At 41.9% G+C, this 23,000-nt stretch overlaps 1 protein-coding gene and 1 non-coding gene across 2 annotated transcripts in view; one reads left to right on the top strand and one right to left on the bottom strand.

The window, feature by feature from the left end:
- Positions 1-23,000, bottom strand: part of LOC122432858 (poly(A)-specific ribonuclease PARN-like) — an 853,726-nt gene that overhangs the window by 237,811 nt on the left and 592,915 nt on the right.
- Positions 7,870-7,976, top strand: LOC122433679. Its single transcript, XR_006267162.1, has one exon. It is a non-coding gene; the product is annotated as a U6 spliceosomal RNA (small nuclear RNA).

Genomic DNA, 23,000 nt, shown 5'->3' with positions numbered 1-23,000 from the left:
AGCACTGTTTATAATAGCCAGGACATGGAAGCACCTAGATGCCCATCAGCAGATGAATGGATAAGGAAGCTGTGGTACATATACACCATGGAATATTACTCAGCCATTAAAAAGAATTCATTTGAATCAGTTCTAATGAGATGGATGAAACTGGAGCCCATTATACAGAGTGAAGTAAGCCAGAAAGATAAGAACATTACAGCATACTAACACATATATATGGAATTTAGAAAGATGGTAATGATAACCCTATATGCAAAACAGAAAAAGAGGCACAGAAATACAGAACATACTTTTGAACTCTGTGGGAGAAGGTGAGGGTGGGATGTTTCAAAAGAACAGCATGTATACTATCTATGGTAAAACAGATCACCAGCCCAGGTGGGATGCATGAGACAAGTGCTCCGGCCTGGTGCACTGGGAAGACCCAGAGGAATCGGGTGGAGAGGGAGGTGGGAGGGGGGGATCGGGATGGGGAATACGTGTAAATCTATGGCTTATTTATATCAATGTATGACAAAACCCACTGAAATGTTGTGAAGTAATTAGCCTCCAACTAATAAAAAATAAAAAAAAAAGATTATGCTTCAGAGGAAATTAAATTCTAATTTTGTTAATTTACTCAACTTCCCAGATAGTTCCTTGCTGTTATGTTAGATTATTGTATAGTTAAACTGAATTATTAAAAGGACTCTCCAGGTTTGTTTCTGAACCTTATCACAGCAATTTTTCTTTGGATGAAGATCAGATGCCTCATGACCTTCAACCAGGAGATTGTGCATACAGGAAAGGCACCAGTTAAAGGGCTGTCTCCAACTTAGATAAAAGGACTCACTTCATGGAAAATAGACGGGGAAACAATGGAAACACTGACAGACTTTATTTTCTTGGGCTCCAAAGTCACTGTAGATGGTGACTGCAGCCGTGAAATTAGAAGATGCTTGCTCCTTGGAAGAAAAACTATGACAAACCTAGACAGCATATTAAAAGGTAAAGTTCCACCTAGTCAAAGCTATGTCTTTTCCAATAGTCATGTATGGATGTGAGAGTTGGACTATAAAGAAAGCTGAGCGCCAAAGAACTGATGCTTTTGAACTGTGGTGTTGGAGAAGACTCTTGAGAGTCCCTTGGACTGCAAGGAGATCCAACCAGTCCATCCTAAAGGAAATACCATCCTGAATATTCATTGGAAGGACTGATGCGGAAGCTGAAACTCCAATAATTTGGCCACCTGATGCGAAGAGCTGACTCATTTGAAAAGACCCTGATGCTGGGAAAGATTGAGGGCAGGAGGAGAAGGGGATGGCAGAGGATGAGATGGTTGGACGGCATCACCAACTCGGTGGACATGAGTTTGGGTAGGCTCCTGGAGTTGGTGATGGACAGGGAGGCCTGGCGTGCTGCAGTGCATGGAGTCGCAAAGAGTCGGACACGACTGAGTGACTGAACTGAACTGAATGGAACTGAACCTGCAATGTGATAGTATTTGGAGGTGTAGACTTTGGGGGTGAATCTGTCATGAAAGTAGAGCCCTCATTGATGGGATTAGTACCTTTCTAAAAGAGACACTGGAGAACTCCGTCATCCACTTCCTCCATTTAAGGACATGATAAGAAGACAGCTGTCTTTGAATCAGGAAGCGGGCCTCACCTGTTACCAAACCTGCTGTCACCTTGATCTTAAACTTCCAAGCCTCCGGGACTGTGAGAAATATATTTCTGTTGTATATAAGCCACTCAGTCTATGTTAATTTGTTATAACAACCTAAATGGACTAAGACACTAGTAAATAAAATGAGAAAAGGAAATAAAAGGTATACAGATTGGGAAGGAAGAAATAAAACTGTCTTTGTATACAGATGACATGATTGTCTATGTAGAAAATCTTTAAATGAGTAAGCAATTATAGCAAGATTGTAGGATCCAAGATTAACATACAAAAGTTAAACATTTTCTTGTATACCAGTCATAAACAAGTAGACTTTGAAATTAAAAACAATACCATTTACATTAGTACTCCAGAAATTACTTAGTATAAATTTTACAGAATATGTACAGGATCTATATGATGAAAATCACAAACCTGATGGACAAAATCCAAGAAGAACTATATATATGGAGAGATAGTCCATGTTCATGCACAGGAAGACTCACTATTGCCACATGGTTAGCCTTCCCAATTTTATCCATAAATTCAATGAAATCTCAGTCAAAACCCCAGCAAGTTGTTTTGTGGATATCAACGAAGTGGTTCTAAAGTTTCTGTGGAGAGGCAAAAGACCAACATGATTTTGAAGGAGAACAAAGTCAGAGAACTGATCCTCCCCAACTTCAAGACTTATGAGTGAAAGTTGCTCAGTCGTGTCCAACTCTTTGTGACCCCATGGACCCATGGAATTCTCCGGGCCAAAATACTGGAATGGGTCACCTTTTCCTTCTCCAGGGGATCTTCCCAACCCAGGGATCAAGCCCAGATCTCCCACATTGCAGGTGGATTCAAGACTTTTAAAGCTACAATAATTGAAATACTGTGGTGTTGGCAAAGAATACACAAATAGGTCAATAGAGCAAAATAGAAACCCCAGAAATAGACCCAATTAAAAAAATTATAGCCAGCTAATCTTTGACAAAGAGTGAAGTCAATACAATGGAATAGTCTTTTCAACAAGTGATATTGGAACAGCTGGACATACAAGAGCAAAAAAAAAGATCAGATACAGACTTTACACTGATCACAAAAATTAACTGAAATGAATCAGAGACCGAAATGCAAAATTTAACACTATAAAACCCTAGTAGGCAAAATAGAAAATCTAGATGACCTTGGGTACGGTGATGAATTTTTAGATATAACATGATCCAAGAATTAAATAAATAATAAACTGACTTAATTAAACCTGAAAACTTCTGCTGTGTGACAGTCTCAGGAAAATGAGAAAATAAAGCAGAGTGCGAGAAAGTATTTGCAAAGCCATATCTAATAAAGGACTACTATCCGAAATTTTGGCTCTCCAGGTGATACAGTGGTAAAGAATCCACCTACCAATGCAGGAGACATGGGTTCAATCCCTGGGTGGAGAAGATCCCCTGAAGTAGGAAGTGGCAACCCACTTGTCTGGAAAACTCTGAGGACAGAGGATCCTGGTTTGCTATAATCCCTGGGGTATCAAAGAGTTGAACACAACTGAGCGACTGAGCACACACCTATCCAAAATTTACAAGTTATAAGAGTTCTTATAACTCAACAACGAGAAAATAAGCAACCCAATTAAAAAATGACCCCAGAAGCATAACAAACACCTCACCAGAAAAGATAAACAAATGGTGAAAAGCATGTGAAAAGATGCACTACATTATATGCCATCAGAAAAATGCAAATAAATACAACAATGCAAAACCATTACACACCTATTAGAATGGCCCCAAATCTAGAATATTGACAATACCAAATGCTGGTAAGGATATTCCACAGCAGAAATTCTCATGCATTGCTAGAAGGAATGCAAAATGGTACTGTCTCTTTGGAAGACAGTTCAGCAATTTCTTACAAAACTAAACATGCTTTTACTGTAAGATCCAGCAATTAAACTCCTTGGTATTTACATAAAGAAGCTAAAAGCTTCCGTGCACACAAGAATTTGCATGTGGTGTTTTTTAGCAGTTTTAGCTGTAATTGCCAAAACTTGTTGTTTAGTTGCTAAGTCATGTCCTACTCTTTGTGGCCCCATGGACTGCAGCACACCAGGCTTCCCTATCCTTCACTATCTCCTAGAGTTTGCTCAAACTCATGTTCATTGAGTCAGTAATGTTACCCAACCATATCATCCTCCTTCATCTCCTTCTCTGCTTGCCCTCAGTCTCTACCAGCATCAGGGTCTTTTCCAGTGAGTCAGTTCTTTGAATCAGGTGGCCAAAGTATCAGAACTTCCATTTCAGCCTCAGTCCTTCCAATGAATATTCAGGGTTGATTTCCTTTAGGATTGACTGGTTTGATCTCCTTGCAGTCCAAGGGACTCTCAAGAGTCTTCTCCTGCACCACAATTTGAAAGCATCAATTCTTGGGGCTCAGCCTTCTTTATGATCCAACTCTCACACCCTTACATGACTACTGGACAATTCATAGCCTTGAATATATGGACCTTTGTCAGCAAAGTGATGTCTCTGCTTTTTAATACGCTGTCTAGGTTTATCATAGCTTTTCTTCCAAGGAGCAAGTGTCTTAATTTCATAACTGTGGTCACCGTCTACAGTGATTTTGGAGCCTAAGAAATTAAAATATGTCACTGCCACTGTTTCCACTTTTTCCCCTTCTATTTGCCATGAAGTGATGGGACTGGATGCCATGATCTTAGCTTTTTGAACACTGAGTTTTAAGCCAGTTTTTTCACTCTCCTTTTTCACCCTCATCAAGAAGCTCTTTAGTTCCTCTTTGCTTTCTGCCATTAGAGTGGTATCATCTGCATACCTGAGGTTGTTGACATTTCTCCCAGCAATCTTGATTCCAGTTTGTGATTCATCCAGCCAAGCCAAAACTTAGAGGCAGCCAAATATCTTTCAGTAGGCTAATTGATAAACTGTGGAATATCCAGACAAAGGACTATAACTCAGTGCTAAAGTGAAACAAGCGATCAAGCCAGGAAAAAAACAGGGAGAAACCATAAATAAGTGCATACTACTAAGGTGCTTCCCAGGTGGCTTAGTGGTAAAGAATCCCTCCGTCAAGCAGGAGACGTGGGTTTGGTCCCTGGGTCAGGAAAATCCCCTGGAGAAGGAAACGGCAACCCACTGCAGTATTCTTGCCTGGGAAATCCCATGGATAGAGGAGCCTGGCAGACTTCAATCCATGGGATTGCAAAGAGTTGCACACAATTTAGCAACTAAACAGGGCTTCCCTGGTGGTTCAGATGGTAAGGAATCTGCCTGCAACACAGAAGACCTGGATTCGATCTCTGGGTTGGGAAGATCCCCTGGAGAAGGGAATGGCAAACCACTCCAGTCAGTATTCTTGCCTGAAAAATTCCATAGACAGAGGAACCTGGAGGCCTACAGTCTATGGGATCACAAAGAGTCAGACAAGACTGAGTGACTAAGACTTTCACTTTCACGTTCATAGTGACTTAAACAGCCGCAGCAGCACTAAGTGAATGAGGCCAGTCTAAAAAGGTTACATACCAAGTGATTCCAACTATACGGCATTCTGGCAAAGGCAAAACTATGGAGAAAACAAAATGATCCATGATTGCAAGGGCATGATTTCAAGGGTTGGGGGGGAGGGGGGAACAGATAGAGCACAGGGGATTTTTAGGGCAGTGAAAATCCTCTATACTATAAATTCAAGCAGAGTCATTTAGATCTTCAAATTTAGTCAGTGGCATATTTAACAATAGGAGGTTAGATTATTATGCAGCCATCCCTATTTGCCCTGCCCTCCTCCGGAGGATCTTCCCAACCCAGGGATCCAACCCGTGTATCTTATGTCTCCTGCATTGGCGGGCAGGTTCTTAACCACTAGCGCCACCTGGGAAGCCCAACTAAATTCTAAGTCATCAAAGTTATGTGGGGAAAAAATGTAATGATTGAAGAAAAGATTCAAATATGTTCTTGGGGCAAGAAACTAGGTTATAAAACACTACATGTGGGCTATATCAATAGCCCACATTTGTCATATGTCTATGGGAAATTGAGAAAAAGCTATAAAGGTTATGTACAAATTTTAACATTTTCTCCACTGATTGTTATTCTCTGTGGTTTTTCATAAATTTCTAACTTTTCTACAAAGAATAAGTATTACTTTACTAATTAGAAAAATGTTTTAAGAAAGAAGATAATTTTATTTTCAAGATCATTATCTTGATTCTTAGAATAAAGGTTACAGAAGTCTTTTTAAAATATATTTTTACTTATTTATGAATTTTTGGCTGCCCTGGGTCTCTGTTCCTGCCCTTGGGCTTTCTCTAGTTGCAGTGGAAGGGGGCTACTCTCTAGTTGTGGTGCTTGGGCTTCTCATTGTGGTGGCTTCTCTTGTTGTAGAACGTGGGCTCTAGGGCTTAGTTGCCCTGCTGCAAGTGGGATCTTCCAGGACCGGGGATCGAACCTATGTCCCCTGCACTGGCAGGTGGATTCTTCACGACAGGACTGCGAAGGAAGTCCTAAATATGTTTTTAAAATGCCAGGAGACAAGCACCATCCCTTCCACCTGCAAACTCCATGCCCAGTCTCCCTCTCCCACCTGCCAGCACCATCCCCCACAGAAGTTCTCCAGTGAAAGATGGAGTCTAATCAAAATAGATATCAGGAGAGTAATGTGCCCATATTTCTCTACAAATTTTCTGAATAGGCAATACCTTGGTTTTCTTTCTTTTTCATATTTATTTTAATGCAGTAGAGTTGACTTACAATATTGTGCTAATTTCTGCTGTACGGCAAAGTGATTCTTTTTTCTTCTTTGGGCCACACTTCATAGCATGCAGGTCTTAGTTCCCTGACTGGGGATTGAACCCTCGCCCCCAGGATTGGAAGCATGGAGTCTTAACCACTGAACCACCAGAAAAGTCCTACTGTACCTTTATTTTTATTTTCTTTTCCATCATGATTTATCACAGGATATTGAATATAATTTCCCATGCTATACAGTAAGACTTTGTTTGCTCACTTTGTTTTTTTTTAAATCAACTGCAAATATCCTTTTGCATTTGGTTTTACCATCACTGAAATGGAGATAATTCTTCTCAATAACTCAAGGTGTTCTGAATTATTCAGAATTCAAGGCTACAAGTAAATAATGTTACTCATGATACTATTCTGTGAATCATAGATATTGTCAACATTTTGGTGTAATTTTCACATTGTGTTTTCAGTGTATGGAATGTTTTCCTTTTGTTTTTTCTTTCAACTTTTTCCATTTCTTTAGTCATCTTTTTCCATTATCTCTGTGAAATTTTACTTAAAAATTTTCATTCTAAAAAGGACCCATTCCTCTTGCTTTTACAGGTCTAAAATTAAAAGCAATGTGGGCAAGATTTATTAAACAGAATTGCCAGATTTAGGAAATAAAGATACAGTGTTGGTTTGTTGTTTAGTCGCTAAGTGGTGTCTGACTCTTCTGCAGCCCCATAGACTGTAGCCCACCAGGCTCCTCTGTCCTTGGGATTTCATGCCCAGTTAAATATGAATCTTAGATAAGCAAAAAAATTTTTTTTAGTATGTCTTAGGCAAGTGGCGTGCGGCAGCTGTGCGGTGTGGGAGCAGCGAGCGGCAGAGAGGAGATACCCCACGTCCAAGGTACGGAGCAGCGGCTGCGCTTTGCTGGAGTAGCTGTGAAGAGATACCCCTCGTCCAAGGTAAGAGAAACCCAGTAAGATGATAGGCGCTGAGAGAGGGCATTAGAGGGCAGACAGACTGAAACCACAATCACAGAAAACTAGCCAATCTGATCACACGGACCACAGCCTTGTCTAACTCAATGAAACTAGGCCCATGCCGCGAGGGGCCACCCAAGACGGACGGGTCATGGTGGAGAGGTCTGACAGAATGTGGTCCACTGGAGAAGGGAATGGCAAACCATTTCAGTGTTCTTGTCTTGAGAACCCCACGAACAGTATGAAAAGACAAAAAGATAGGACACTGAAAGATGAACTCCCCAGGTTAGTAGGTGCCCAATATGCTACTAGAGATCAGTGGATAATAACTTCAGAAAGGATGAAGGGATGGAGCCAAAGCAAAAACAATACCCAGTTGTGGATGTGACTGGTGATAGAAGTAAGGTCTGATGCTGTAAAGAGCAATATTGCATGGGAACCTGGAATGTTAGGTCCATGAATAAAAGCAAACTGGAAGTGGTCAAATAGGAGATGTCAAGAGTGAACGTTGAGTGCTCGCTTCGGCAGCACATATACTAAAATTGGAACGATACAGAGAAGATTAGCATGGCCCCTGCGCAAGGATGACACGCAAATTCGTGAAGCGTTCCATATTTTTGAATTCATTTGAACCAGTTCTAATGAGATGGATGAAACTGGAGCCCATTATACAGAGTGAAGTAAGCCAGAAAGATAAAGAACATTACAGCATACTAACACATATATATGGAATTTAGAAAGATGGTAACGACAACCCTATATGCAAAAACAGAAAAAGAGACACAGAAGTACAGAACAGACTTTTGAACTCTGTGGGAGAAGGTGAGGGTGGGATGTTTTGAAAGAACAGCATGTATACTATCTATGGTGAAACAGGTCACCAGCCCAGGTGGGATGCATGAGACAAGTGCTCGGGCCCGGTGCACTGGGAAGACCCAGAGGAATCGGGTGGAGAGGGAGGTGGGAGGGGGGATCGGGATGGGGAATACGTGTAAATCTATTCTGGTTCATGTCAATGTATGACAAAACCCACTGAAAAAATAAATAAATAAATAAATTAAAAAAAAAAAAAAAGAGTGAACGTTGACATTCCAGGAATCGGCAAGCTAAAATGGACTGGAATGTGTGAATTTAACTCAGATAACCATTATATCTACTACTGTGGACAGGAATCCCTTAGGAGAAATGGAGTAGCCATCATAGTCAACAAAAGAGTCCAAAATGCAGTACTTGGATGCATTCTCAAAAATGACAGAATGATCTCTGTTCACTTCCAAGGCAAACCGTTCAATATGACGGTAACCCAAGTTTATGCCCTGACCACCAGTAACGCTGAAGAAGCTGAAGTTGAACAGTTCTATGAAGACCTGCAAGAACTTTTAGAACTAACACCCAAAAAAGATGTCCTTTTCATTAAAGGGGACTGGAATGCAAAAATAGGAAGTCAAGAAACACCTGGAGTAACAGGCAAATCTGGCCTTGGAGTACAGAATGAAGCAGGCAAAGGCTAATAGAGTTTTGGCAAGAGAATGCACTGGTCATAGCAAACACCCTCTTCCAACAACACAAGAGAAGACTCTACACATGGACATCACCAGATGGCCAACACCAAAATCAGATTGATTATATTCTTTGCAGCCAAAGATGGAGAAGCTCTATACAGTCAGCAAAAACAAGACCAGGAGCTGACTGTGGCTCAGATCATTAATTCCTTATTGCCAAATTCAGACTTAAATTGAAGAAAGTGGGGAAAACCACTAAACCATTCAGGTATGACCTACATCAAATCCCTTATGACTATACAGTGGAAGTGAGAAATAGATTTAAGGGGTTAGATCTGATAGATAGAGTGCCTGATGAACTATGGACAGAGGTTCATGACATTGTACAGGAGACAGGGTTAAAGACCATCCCCAAGAAAAAGAAATGCAAAAAAGCAAAATGGTTGTCTGAAGAGGCATTACAAATAGCTAAGAAAAGAAGAGAAGCAAAAAGCAAAGGAGAAAAGGAAAGATAAACGCATTTGAATGCAGAATTCCAAAGAATAGCAAGGAGAGATAAGAAAGCCTTTCTAAGTGATCAATGAAAAGAAATAGAGGAAAACAATAGAATGGGAAAAGCTAGAGATCTCTTCAAGAAAATTAGAGATACCAAGGGAACATTTCATCAAAGATGGGCTCAATAAAGGACAGAAATAGTATGGAACTGACAGAAGCAGAAGATATTAAGAAGAGGTGGTAAAAATACACAGAAGAACTGTACAAAAAAGATCTTCACAACCCAGATAATCATGATGGTGTGATCACTCACCTAGAGCCAGACATCCTGGAATGTGAAGTCAAGTGGTTCTTAGGAAGCATCACTATGAACAAAGCTAGTGGAGGTGATGGAATCCCATTTGAGCTATTTCAAATCCTAAAAGATGATGCTGTGAAAGTGCTGCACTCAATATGTCAGCAAATTTGAAAACTCAGCAGTGGCTACAGGACTGGAAAAGGTCAGTCTTCATTCCAATCTCAAAGAAAGGCCATGCCAAAGAATGTTCAAACTACCACACAATTGCAATCATCTCACACGCTAGTAAAGTAATGCTCAAAATTCTCCAAGCCAGGCTTCAGCAATACGTGAACCATGAACTTCCAGATGTTCAAGCTGGTTTTAGGAAAGGCAGAGGAACAAGAGATAAAATTGCCAACATCCACTGGGTCATCGAAAAAGCAAGAGAGTTCCAGAAAAACATCTATTTCTGCTTTATTGACCATGCCAAAGCCTTTGACTGTGTGGATCACAATAAACTGTGGAAAATTCTGAAAGAGATGGGAACATCAGCCCACCTGACCTGCGTCTTGAGAAATCTGTATGCAGGTCAGGAAGCAACAGTTAGAACTGGACATGGAACAACAGACTGGTTCCAAATAGGAAAAGGAGTATTTCCAGGCTGTATATTTTCACCCTGCTTATGTAACTTATATGCAGAGTACATAATGAGAAACACTGGGCTGGATGAAGCACAAGCTGGAATCAAGATTGCCGGGAGAAATATCAATAACCTCAGATATGCAGATGACACCACCCTTATGGCAGAAAGTGAAGAAGAACTAAAGAGCCTCTTGATGAAAGTGAAAGAGGAGACTGAAAAAGTTGGCTTAAAACTCAACATTCAGAAAACTAAGATCATGGCATCTGGTCCCATCACCTCATGGCAAACAGATGGGGAAACAGTGGAAACAGTGAGAAACTTTATTTTGGGGGGCTTCAAAATCACTGCAGATGGTGATTGCAACCATGAAATTAAAAGATGCTTACTCCTTGGAAGGAAAGTTATGACCAACCTAGACAGCATATTAAAAAGCAGAGACATTACTTTGCCAAAAAAGGTCCATCTAGTCAAGCTATGGTTTTTCCAGTAGTCATGTATGGATGTGAGAGTTGGACTATAAAGAAAGCTGAGCACAGAACAACTGATGCTTTTGAACTGTGTTGTTGGAGAAGACTCTTGAGAGTCCGTTGGACTGCAAGGAGATCCAACCAGTCCATCCTAGAGGAGATCAGTCCTGGATTTTCATTGGAAGGACTGATGTTGAAGCTGAAACTCCAATACTTTGGCCACCTAATATGAAGAGCTGACATTTGAAAAGACCCTGATGCTGGGAAAGATTGAGGGTAGGAGGAGAAGAGGATGACAGAGGATGAAATAGTTGGATGGCATCACCGACTCAGTGGACATGAGTTTGGGTAGGCTCCTGGAGTTGGTGTGGACAGGGAGGCCTGGCATGCTGCGGTTCATGGATTTGCAAAGTCAGACATGACTGAGTGACTGAACTGAGCTGACTGAGGCAATAGTCAGATAAAAGTTTTTATCTGAAATTCATATTTAACTCAGTGTCCTATATCTAACCTGGCAGCCCTAGATTTAAAGCATTACAGTACTCGGTGGTTCTCACATTTCAGGGTGCATTAAAGCTGCTTATTAAAACACTGATTGCTGGGCTCTACCCTCCTGACTCAGCAAGTCTAGGTAGAGCTTGACAGTTTACATTTCTAACAAGTTCCCAGGTAATGCTGTCACTGATGGTTGAGAACCACTGCCCTAGCTTAGATGTAGCCTTCATCTGGGCATCCCAGGTGGTGCTAGTGGTAAAAAAAACCCACCTGCCAATGCAGGAGACATAAGAGAAGCAGGTTTGATCCCTGGGTTGGGAAGATCCCCTGGAGGGCATGACAACCCACTCAGTATTCTTGCCTAGAGAATTCCATGGACAGAGGACCCTGGCAGGCAACAGCCCATAGGGTCGCAAAGAGTCAGACACAACTGGAGTCACTTAGCATGCACGCAGCCTTCATTTAGGAGTAACATTTGTGTCAAATAACATCAGGTGAAGCCACATGAGATATTTACGGTTTCTAACTCCAAGAGAGGGTTGTATAAAATCAACGTATTGGTATTATTTTCTGATTATGTTCAAGTTACTTTACGTCAGTTTTTTTTAAATGTATTCTTTTTTCAAAAATAATTGTATTTATTTATTTTTGGCTGCATTAGGTCTTTGTTGCTGCACATGGGCTTTTTCTAATTAGAGCGAGCTGAGGCTATTCTTTGTTGTGATGCACGGACTTCTCATTGCAGTGGCTTCTCTTATATCAGAGCACAGGCCCTAGGCACACAAGCTTTGGTAGTTGCATTGAGGGGGCTCAGTAGTTGAGGCACATAGACATAGTTGCTCTGCATCATGTGGAATCCTCCTGGACCAAGGATCGAACCTGTGTCCCCTACATTGGCAGGCAGATTCTTAACCACTGGACCACCAGGGAAGTCCAAAAAATGTATTCATTTTTAACTGGAGGATAATTGCTTTACAATATTGTGTTGGTCTCCGTCACATATCACTGTAAATCAGCCATAGGTATACATATGTCCCATCCCTCTGGAGCCTCCATCCCACCTCCTCTAAGGAGCTGGATGAACCTAAAGCCTGGTATACAGAGTGAAGTAAGTCAGGAGGAGAAAAAGAAAGATCATATATTAATGTATATATATGGAATCTAGAAAGATGGTACTGATGAACCTATTTGCAGGGCAGCAATGGAGACAGGAGTAGTTTTTGACCTGGGGTGAGCTTTAAGATAACCTGAGTGCTTTTATTTTTCTGGGCTGCAAAATCACTGCAGATAGTGATTGCAGCCATGAAATTAAAAGATACTTACTCCTTGGAAGGAAAGTTATGACCAACCTAGACAGCATATTAAAAAGTGGAGACATTACTTTGTCAACAAAGGTCCGTCTAGTCAAGCTATGGTTTTTCCAGTAGTCATGTATGGATGTGAGAGTTGGACTATAGAGAAAGCTGAGCGCAGAAGAATTGATGCTTTTGAACTGTGGTGTTGGAGAAGACTCTTGAGAGTCCCTTGGACTGCAAGGAGATCCAACCAGTCCATCCTAAAGGAGATCAGTCCTGGGTGTTCATTGGAAGGACTGATGCTGAAGCTGAAACTCCAATACTTTGGCCACCTGATGCGAAGAGCTGACTCATTGGAAAAGACCCTGATGCTGGGAAAGATTGAGGGCAGGAGGAGAAGGGGATGACAGAGGATGAGATGGCTGGATGGCATCACCGACTCAATGGACGTGAGTTTGGGTGGACTCCAGGAGTTGGTGATGGACAGGGAGGCCTGGCGTGCTGTGGTTCATGGGGTCACAAAGAGTTGGACACAACTGAGTGACTGAACTGAACTGAACTGAATGCTTTTAATTTCTCCAAATGCAGGATGTTATTCATGTGGTTTGGTGCAGGGCAGGGCTATCTGCTTTTTTAAAAGCCTCTCAGATGGTTGATTCTTCTGGGCAACAAGGTTGAGAACCACTGCCCTATAGCCTCAAGCATTACTCACAGTCCCTGTTATCATGACCCTTCACTCCTTAAAGAACAGCAATGAAACCACAGGCTTAATTGGGAGACAAAAAAAAGTCCCATAAATCTGAGTTGTAAAAGTGCTTCTCTCCAGAAATCCACGTTGTTGTAATTGATGGCAATCCATCCCCAGGATTTTAAAAGGCAAGAGGTGAATCAAAGGTGAATGTTTCTTCTCTGAAGAAATAGGTTGTTTTGAAGGTTAAAGGAGGTCTTGTCTGTTTCTTAAATTTCTTCTAATTTTTTGTCAATGAGACGTTAATACTTTTTATAGTAGGTTAGTGAAATCAAAATTTAATATAAAATGCTTTGATGCCATTTAGATGTTTGTTTTTACTTTTCTCTTGAAATTAAGATTTCCTTTAGGTGAACTTGAAATTCCTTCTGCTTAGACTTCTAGTTGCCAAAGGGGAGGAGGGTCCGGGACAGCAGGATTGGAAGTTTGAGATTAGCACAGGCAAGCTGGTATATATAGGGTGGATAAACAGAATACTCAGAAGAACTATACAAAAAAAGATCTTAATGATGTAGAGAAGCACAACGGTGTGATTACTCACCTACAGACAGACATTCTGGAGTTCAAAGTCAAGTGGTTCTTAGGAAGCATCACTATGAACAAAGCTAGCGGAGGTGATGGAATCCCAGTTGAGCTATTTCAAGTCCTAGAAGATGATGCTGTGAAAGTGCTGCACTCAATATGTCAGCAAATTTGAAAACTCAGCAGTGGCCACAGGACTGGAAAAGGTCAGTTTTCAATCCAATCCCAAAGAAAGGCCATGCCAAAGAATGTTCAAACTACCACACAATTACACTCATCTCACATGCTAGTAAAGTAATGCTCAAAATTCTCCAAGCCAGGCTTCAACAGTATGTGAACCGTGAGCTTCCAGATGTTCAAGCTGGTTTTAGGAAAGGTAGAAGAATCAGAGATTAAATAGCCAACATCTGTTGGATCATGGGAAAAGCAAGAGAGTTCCAGAAAAACATCTACTTCTGCTTTATTGACTATGACAGAGCCTTTGACTGTGTGGATCACAACAAGCTATGGAAAACTCTTCAAGAGATGGGAATACCAGACCACCTGACCTGCCTCCTGAGAAATCTATATGCAGGTCAAGAAGCAACAGTTAGAACTAGACATGGAAGAATGGACTGATTCCAAGTTGGGAAAGGAGTTCACCAAGGCTGTATACTGTCACCCTGTTTATGTAACTTACATGCAGAGTACATCATGCGCAATGCCAGGCTGGCTGAAGCACAAGCTGGAATCAAGATTGCCAGGAGAAATATCATCAACCTCAGATATGCAGATGACACCACCCTTATGCCAGAAAGCAAAGAGGAAAAGAAGAGCCTCTTGATCAGAGTGAAAGAGGAGAGTGAAAAACCTTGCTTAAAACTAAACATTCAAAAAATAAAGATCATAGCATGTGGTCCCATCAGTTCATGGCAAATATATGGGGAAACAATGGAAACAGTGAGAGACTTTATATTTGGGGGCTCCAAAATCACTGCAGATGGTGACTGCACCATGAAATTAAAAGATGCTTGCTCCTTGGAAGAAAAGCTATGACCAAACCTAGACAGCATATTCAAAAGCAGAATTACTGTGCCAACAAAGGTCCGTATAGCCAAAGCAGTGGTTTTTCCAGTAGTCATGTATGCATGTGAGAGTTGAACCATAGGAAAGCTGAGCGCTGAAGAATTAATGCTTTCAAATTGTGTTGCTGGAGGAGACTCTTGAGAGTCCCTTGGACTGCAAGGAGATCCAACCAGTCCATCCTAAAGGAAATCAGTCCTGAATATTCATTGGAAGGACTGATGCGGAAGCTGAAGCTCCAAAACTTTGGCCACCTGATGTGAAGAACTGACTCACTGGAAAAGACGCTGATGATGGGAAAGATTGAAGGCAGGAGGAGAAGGGGATGACAGAGGATGAGATGATTGGATGGCATCACCGACTTGGTGGACTTGAGTTTGAGCAAGCTCCAGGAGTTGGTGATGGACAGAGAAGTCTGGCATGCTGTAGTCCATGGGGTGGTGGGGAGTCAGACATGAACTGAACTGAACTGACTGATTTGAGTAACAATGTGACAGGCACTAAAGCTGCAAGGAATAGGCAAGTTTTCTGTTGTCTTGGAGGACAGCCAGATGACCTTCATAGACACCAAGAGATTTAGTGGAGAAGAACCAGCATGGCCCCTTGCCTTGCAGAAGTCATGGGGGTTAAACAACCAGCCAGAGTGCCACTAAGTCCTGGGCTTGACTCTTTTCTCATTGCTCTCTGAATCTTCCTTCAGGGTTATTTCACTCATTCCACAGCATCTGCTACTTTCTGGTTGGGTGGTGTTTCCACACCCAGTTATATCAATGTCAGGCTGGAGGTGTGTCCCCTAGACCTGTCTACCTAGATCTTGCCCAAGCATTCAATCCTGGCATGCCTACCACAGAATTCATCTTCTTTCCTCTAGAACTGGTCTTTTCATGGGCATCCAATCTTAGAAAATGTAGCTAATGTAAACCCAGTTACTCAAGCCAGCTGATCCCAATTCTATACCCCTCACCTCCCAAAATCCCCCCCACACCATCAGCCATCAAGGCTTATTCACTTGTCATCAACACTCCCCTGTCTCTACTAATACTGTCTTCACTGAGGTCTTTACATCTCTTTTCTAGACTCCCTGATATTAGCCCCCTAAAATCCATCCTTCTTATGACAAATGTATTAATTCTCAAATGTTAAATGTAAATGTTATTTGCTATTTCTTGGCTGTTGGAGACCCAAGAACATCCTTGGTTCGCTATTTCACTAGAAGGGCTCACAGGGTTCAGAATAGCTGTTATACTCATGTTTATGGCTTATTATTGTTAAAAGATACAGATTACAACCAGCAAAGGAAAAAGTCATATAAGGCAGAGTCTAGGACATTCTAGGCACAAGCTTCCAACTGTCCTTTCCCAGTGGAATAGCTTGAACAGCACTTAACTCTGCCAGCAGTTCACAAAATGTGTGAAGTACTGTCAGCCAAGGAAGCTCACCCATGTCCTGGTATCCTGGGTTTTTTTTTTGTTTGTTTTTTTTTTTGTATCCTGGATTCTTATTGGAAGTCAGTTATGTAGGCACATGGGCACAGTCTCCAGCCCTTCCCACCAAGGTCAGGCTGATGTAGTGTAGCCCAGAGCCCCTAAGCATACAAAACTAGGCACTCACCTTAAATCACATTACTAGCATACACTGTATGGTGTGGTCCAAAGCCCAGGTATACAAAATACTCTTAGCAGATAACCTATGCCAAGATCATAGGTTATCTCCAAAGAGTGATCAAGACCTGTCCTGAAGAACTTTGGAATATATAGAGTTTGGACAGCCCAGGCCCACTGCGTTGACAAGTTACTGTACATTTCTTTAAGAGTCATGAAGATGTGTTCCACTCTCAGGATCAAACCTCTATTGGTGAACTTGTTGTAAGACTCCATATTATGTGGGCTCTGCCTACCTCTTCAGCTTCTTCCTTCCTGGCCTCTCCCCTCTTTATCGAACCCAGTTTCTACTGTGGCCATGCTAAGTTACTTATTCCTCATGTAAAATCCTGTATCAATCCACTCTTCTTTGATGTTTACTACTATTCTGTCTAGCTAGAATATTTCTCCCACTTCTGCCTAGCATATGCCAGCTGTGTCTTGGGATTAAGTTCAATAAACTGCTAGGACCCATTCCTGATTATTCCCTGTCATCTCTCCATCCATTCTCACCTTGTCACCTGTCTGCCTCTACAGTCTCACCAATAAAGCTTTATTGCACAGATCTAATTAAGTAACTGTTGTCTTCTACCAGATTTAGTTGTCTGAAGGCAGGGCTTGATATAGCTGATATGTTTGCATCTCAGTATCCAGGTGTTTTGCAAACTTTGAAGCCCTGTCCTCATATCTCAAATCTGATGTGCCTCCCACAGTTCTATCCTGCTTTGTGAAGTTGTCCGAAACTTTATTATTATTTTTTTTTATTTTATTTCTGGCTGCTCTGGGTCTTCATTACTTTGTGCAGGCTTTCTCTAGTTGCAGCCAGCAGGGGCTTCTCTTGCTGCGGAGCGTGAGCTCTAGGGCACAGGGGGCTTCATTAGTTGCAATGAGAATTCTCAGTACTCGCAGCTCTATGGTTCTAGAGCACAGGCTCTAGGGTGCATGGACTTAGTTGGCCCGGAGCATGTAAAATCTTCCCAAACCAGGGATCAGATTTGTGTCCCCTGCATTGGCAGGTGGATTCTTTTTTTTTTTTTTTTTTAATGTTCAATCATTTTATCTCTAATCAGGTTGGGTCCATGTATAAAACACTAATCTCTACGGAATCACCCTTGGGGTTCTCCAACCCCAAGCCTCCTTTTAATATAGATTGTATTCATTTGAAGCATTACCATTCAAGTACAGTCTAATGGTAAGTTAAAGTGAAAGTGAAGTGTCCAACTCTTTGCAACCCCATGGACTGTATCCTGCTAGGTTCCTCCATCCATGAGATTTTTCCAAGCAAGAATACTGGAATGGGTTGCCATGCCCTCCTCCAAGGGATCTTCCTAACCCAGGGATCGATCCCGTGTCTCCTGCATTGTAGGTGAATTCTTTACTGACTGAGCCACCAGGGAAGCCGCACATATATATGTATACATAATAAAGAATATAGAAATAAGAATGAAGAATATACAAATAAATCTGAATCATTTTGCTGTATACCTGAAACTGAAACAGCATTGTAAATTATCTACACTTCAATAAAAGTTAAATATAAAATTTTTTAAATAAAACATAAAGCTCAGAGTGGCAAATCCTATAGACATTTCACCCACGTGAAGTTAATTACAGATCACTATCCAGATACACAACAATTGAGGCTCAAACTGTTGGTTCTTCAGTTTATATGGATTTTACTTTCTGTTGGCCATATATTTGTTTTTCTAAAGTAAAAACAAACTTTTATATAAGTTTACTAAGATTTATTCAATACAGTAAGTCCCCTACACACAAATCTTCAACTTGCAAACTTTCAAAGATGCGAATGTGTGTCTGGTTCTAGCAAGGAGCCAGAACCTGTGCCATCACCCTCAGGCACAAGTGAAATTGCAGCTTGCCCCTCCCTCTCCTATTGCCGATGACCCTCCAGCTCTATCACCTCCACCTCCTCCCTCTCCTCCAATCTGTAACTCTGCTTGCCTGTTCACTCATGCCAGTCCTTGTAAGCCAGCTGTTGCAGTGTGCTAAGTACTGTACTGTAAGGTCACAAATGTTTTCTTTTTTGTTTCTTAGGTTTTTATATATTATTTATATGGAAAGTATTATAAACCTATTACAGTACAGTACTATATAGCTGGTCGTGTGAGTTGTGTACCCAGGCTAACTCTGTTGGACTTACGAACAACTGGACTTATGAACCTCCTCAGAATGGAATTTGTTCATATGTAGGGGACTTTCTGTAACAGATTGCCTCCTGGGGTTGTTTAAAGCCATACAAGCTGGGCATTCTTTTCTCTTGAGCATCTTTCATGGAAGATATTCAAGATGATCCTAGAACATTATCCTCTTGACTGATACCCCAAAACTGGATAGGGTAGAACTTGAGTCTGAGTAGTCACGCTCCTTATGGGTACAAATGAACCTCATATTGAAAGCAATGTCCTTCCAAAATGAGGAATTCTTCAGTCAACCTTTCAGTGGTAATTCTGGTCATTCTTCCTCTCCTCTTTCTGCCACCACCAAAAATGTGCTGCAGCTGGCCTCCCACAAGCTCCTATTTTAAACACCTTGTTGCAAGAGATGCAGCTTGGAAGGCAGTTCTTGATGCTATACTTTGAATTCATCCTTCACTTTATATTAGGATATATGCTATTATTGATTGGAATAGCTTTGTCAGCTGAAGACTGGATAAGTTTTACCCTTGGACTGCTTCTTCTCTGGGTTCTGATTCTCAACATGTGCATATTACAGCACAACAATGGAGAAAGTGAGTGATAGGCAAATGGAACAAACAGGCAAATAGGACACATTATGGTGTCCAAATGCAGAAGGAACCCTCACCTTCATCTGGGCTGCAAGAGCGAGCCCACCATCCATTTCTGTGAGCAGAGTCAGGCCTCAAATGTATCTCCATTTTATTTATTCTTCTTAAACCTGAGATAAATTTCAGTTTTTAAACTACAGCGGCTAACATCTTCCTTATTATTCCATTCGTTTGTCTTTTCAGAAGAGCTTTTCTTAGTGTTTAGGGCAAAGGGAAACATTCTTCATCCTAATAATTCCAAGTTCTTTCCAAATATTAGCAATACAATAAGTGATCAACAGAAGAGTTGGGTTGAGGGAGACATTCTTCTGAGCCAGGTCACGAAACCTGTTGTAAATCCTACAACCAGTGTTCTCCAGAATAAACGGCAAAATTCCTATTCCCATTTAATGTCAACCAAGTCATCAGTCAGAAGTTAAACATGGTCCAGTTTTAATAGCCTTGGCTGCTTATAGAACACAAGTTAGGTGGGTTCCAGAGAACACGAACAAAACCAGCATCATAATCCCTGTCCATTTAACAGAAGCTTCTTGGGTAGGATAAGTATGTCTTTAGGGCCTTCTCAGGATTCTGATATTGAATAATAACAAAAAGTGGACTGAAGTCTAAGCTCTTTGCCTCTTTCTCCCACCAGGATATGTCGTCTTCTCTTGCAGCCACTCTCTGTGAAAATGGAAAGCAACTGAGCCAGGTCTTATTTTTTTAAATATTTATTTATTTGGCTGCATCAGGTCTCAGTTGCAGCATGTGGGATCCTTCACTGCAGTGCACAGACTCTCTAGTTGCAGAGCTCAGGCTCCAGAGCACAGAGGCTTCACCGTTGCGGCATGTGGGTTTAGTTGCTCCAAGGCCTGTGGGATCTTAGTTCCCAGAGTTGCTCCAAGGCCTGTGGGATCTTAGTTCCCAGATTAGGGCTCGAACCCATGTCACCTGCACTGCAAGATGGCTGCTTAACCACTGGACCCCCAGGGAAGTCCCCCAGCCACAGACACATGTTTCAGTTCCTCTACATCAGGGGTTCTCCACTGGGACAGTTTTGTTTCCCAGGAAACACTTGGCAACGTCTGGAATCACTTCCGGTTGTCACAACATGGAGAGGAAGGTGCTACTGGCTTCTCCCTGTGAGTAGCGGCCAGAGGCGCCTGCAAAATGTCCTCCCACATACAAGACAGCCCTCCCGCAGCAAAGAATCATCCAAGGTAGCCTGTATTAGTCTGCTCAGGCTGCCATAACAAAACATCACAGACTGAGTAGTTTAACAACAGAAAATTTCTCTGTTTTGGAGGCTAGAATCCTCACAGAGAGATGCAGGCAGCTTTGGTTTCTGGTGAGGACTTGCTTCCTGGCCTGTAGGTGGCCATCTTATTGCTGTGTCCTCAAAGGGGCTCCTCTCTGTTCAGGTGGAGGGAGAAATTGCTGGTGTCCCTTCCCCTTTTATAATGACCTCAGTCCTATGGACTTAAGGTGTTATCCTATAACCTCATTACCTCCTTATAGACCCTCTCTCCAAACAAAGTCACACTGGGGCTTGAACATATGAATTTTGGCAGCACACAATTCAGTCTGTGTGTGCTCAGTCGTGTCTGACTCTTCGTGACCCTATCAACTGTAGCCTGCCAAGCTCCTCTGTCCATGGGATTCTCCAGGCAAGAATACTGGAGTGAGTTGCCATTCCCTTCTCCAGGGATCTTCCTGACCCAGAGGTTGAACTCAAGTTTCCTGTGCCTCTTTGCAGCAGACTGCATCTTGCAGGTGGATTCTTTACTTCTGAGCCACTGGGGCAAGAAGCAAATGTCAGCAGTGCCATGAATAAAGCGAGGATAGCCAAAAGGAAGAAACAGCCCAAATATTCATAAGTGGATGAATGAATAAACAAAATGTAGTATATCTATACAATAGAATATTATTAGCCTTAAAAAGGAAAGAAACTCTGACACATGCTGCAAATTGGAAGGACCTTGAACAACACAGATGTTAACTTTAAAAAGTCAGAGACGATAAGACAAATATTGCATGATTCCTCTTATGTGAAAGGTACCTAGAATAGTCAAAGTCATAGAGACAGAAAGTAGAACAGAGGTTACCAGGTGATGGGGGAAAGGGATGATGAAGACTTACTATTCAATAGATACTGACTTTTAATTTGGAAAATTAAGTTCTGGAGGTGAATAGTAGTGATAGTTGCATAGCTGTGAGAACACGTGCCACTGAATTATAAGCTTAAAAGTAGTTAAAATGCGATAGGTGATGTCACTATCACAGTGACATAGACATCCCTTGCTTTTGTCCCTTTTCCTAACCAACAACAAAAATTTGGCACCCACCCATGGACAAAGGTACCACTGAGGTAGCAGTAGGATCCATAAGCCAACGGATGCAGGAGAAGTCTTGTCCACCTGTGCTCAGGTAACTGGCAGACAGACCTTCCTCCCAGCTATAGACCCTGCAGTGGCCCATGAACTGGCTCCAGCCTCTCTCAGCTGTGGTCTGGGACTCCCTCGAATCAACCATGGGTGAGAGAGCCTTTGTGGAAGTCCAGCTTTCCAGAGGAAAAGTTCTAGGACATGAAAGGAGCAAAGTAGGACTTCTCTGGTGGTCCAGTGGTTAAAAATCCTCCTTGCAATGCAGAGAACATGGGTTCAATCCCTGGTCAAGGAACTAAGATCCCCGCAGAGCAACTAAGCCCATGAGCCACAACTATGGAGCCTACATGCCACAACTAGCATCTGTGTGCCACAGAGAAAGATCTGCATGATGCAACAAAGATCCCACATGCTGCTACTAAGACTCGACGCAGCCAAATAAATATGTTTTAAAGAGAAAGATCACAATAAACTGTGGAAAATTCTGAAAGAGATGGGCATACCAGACTACCTGACCTGCCTCTTGAGAAACCTGTATGCAGGTCAGGAAGCAACAGTTAGAACTGGACATGGAACAACAGACTGGTTCCAAATAGGAAAAGGAGTACATCAAGGTTGTATATCGTCACCCTGCTTATGTAAATTATATGCAGAGTACATCATGAGAAACGCTGGGCTGGAGGAAGCACAAGCTGGAATCAAGATTGCCAGGAAAAATATCAATAATCTCAGCTATGCAGATGACACTACCCTATGGCAGAAAGTGAAGAAGAACTAAAGAGCCTCTTGAAGTGAAAAGAGGAGATTGAAAAAGCTGGCTTAAAGCTCAACATTCAGAAAACTAAGATCATGGCATATGGTCCCATCACTTCATGGCAAATAGATGGGGAAAAAGTGGAAACAGTGGCTGACTTTATTTTCCTGGGCTCCAAAATCACTGCAGATGGTGATTGCAGCCATGAAATTAAAAGACGCTTACTCCTTGGAAGAAAAGTTATGACCAACCTAGGCAGCATATGAAAAAGCAGAGACATTACTTTGTCAACAAAGGTCCGTGTGGTCAAGGCTATGGTTTTTCCAGTGGTCATGTATGGAGGTGAGAGTTGGACTATAGAGAAAGCTGAGCAAAAATTGATGCTTTTGAACTGTGGTGTTGGAGAAGACTCTTGAGAGTCCCTTGGACTGCAAGGAGATCCAACCAGTCCATCCTAAAGGAGATCAGTCCTGGGTGTTCACTGGAAGGACTGATGCTGAAGCTGAAACTCCAATATTTTGGCCACCTGATATGAAGAACTGACTCATTTGACAAGACCCTGATGATAGGA

The sequence above is a fragment of the Cervus canadensis genome, chromosome 32 (genome assembly GCF_019320065.1).
Source record: "Cervus canadensis isolate Bull #8, Minnesota chromosome 32, ASM1932006v1, whole genome shotgun sequence".
Taxonomy (NCBI): domain Eukaryota; kingdom Metazoa; phylum Chordata; class Mammalia; order Artiodactyla; family Cervidae; genus Cervus; species Cervus canadensis.
Note: the sequence above shows the minus strand (reverse complement) of the source record. Positions and strands in the feature narration are given on the sequence as shown.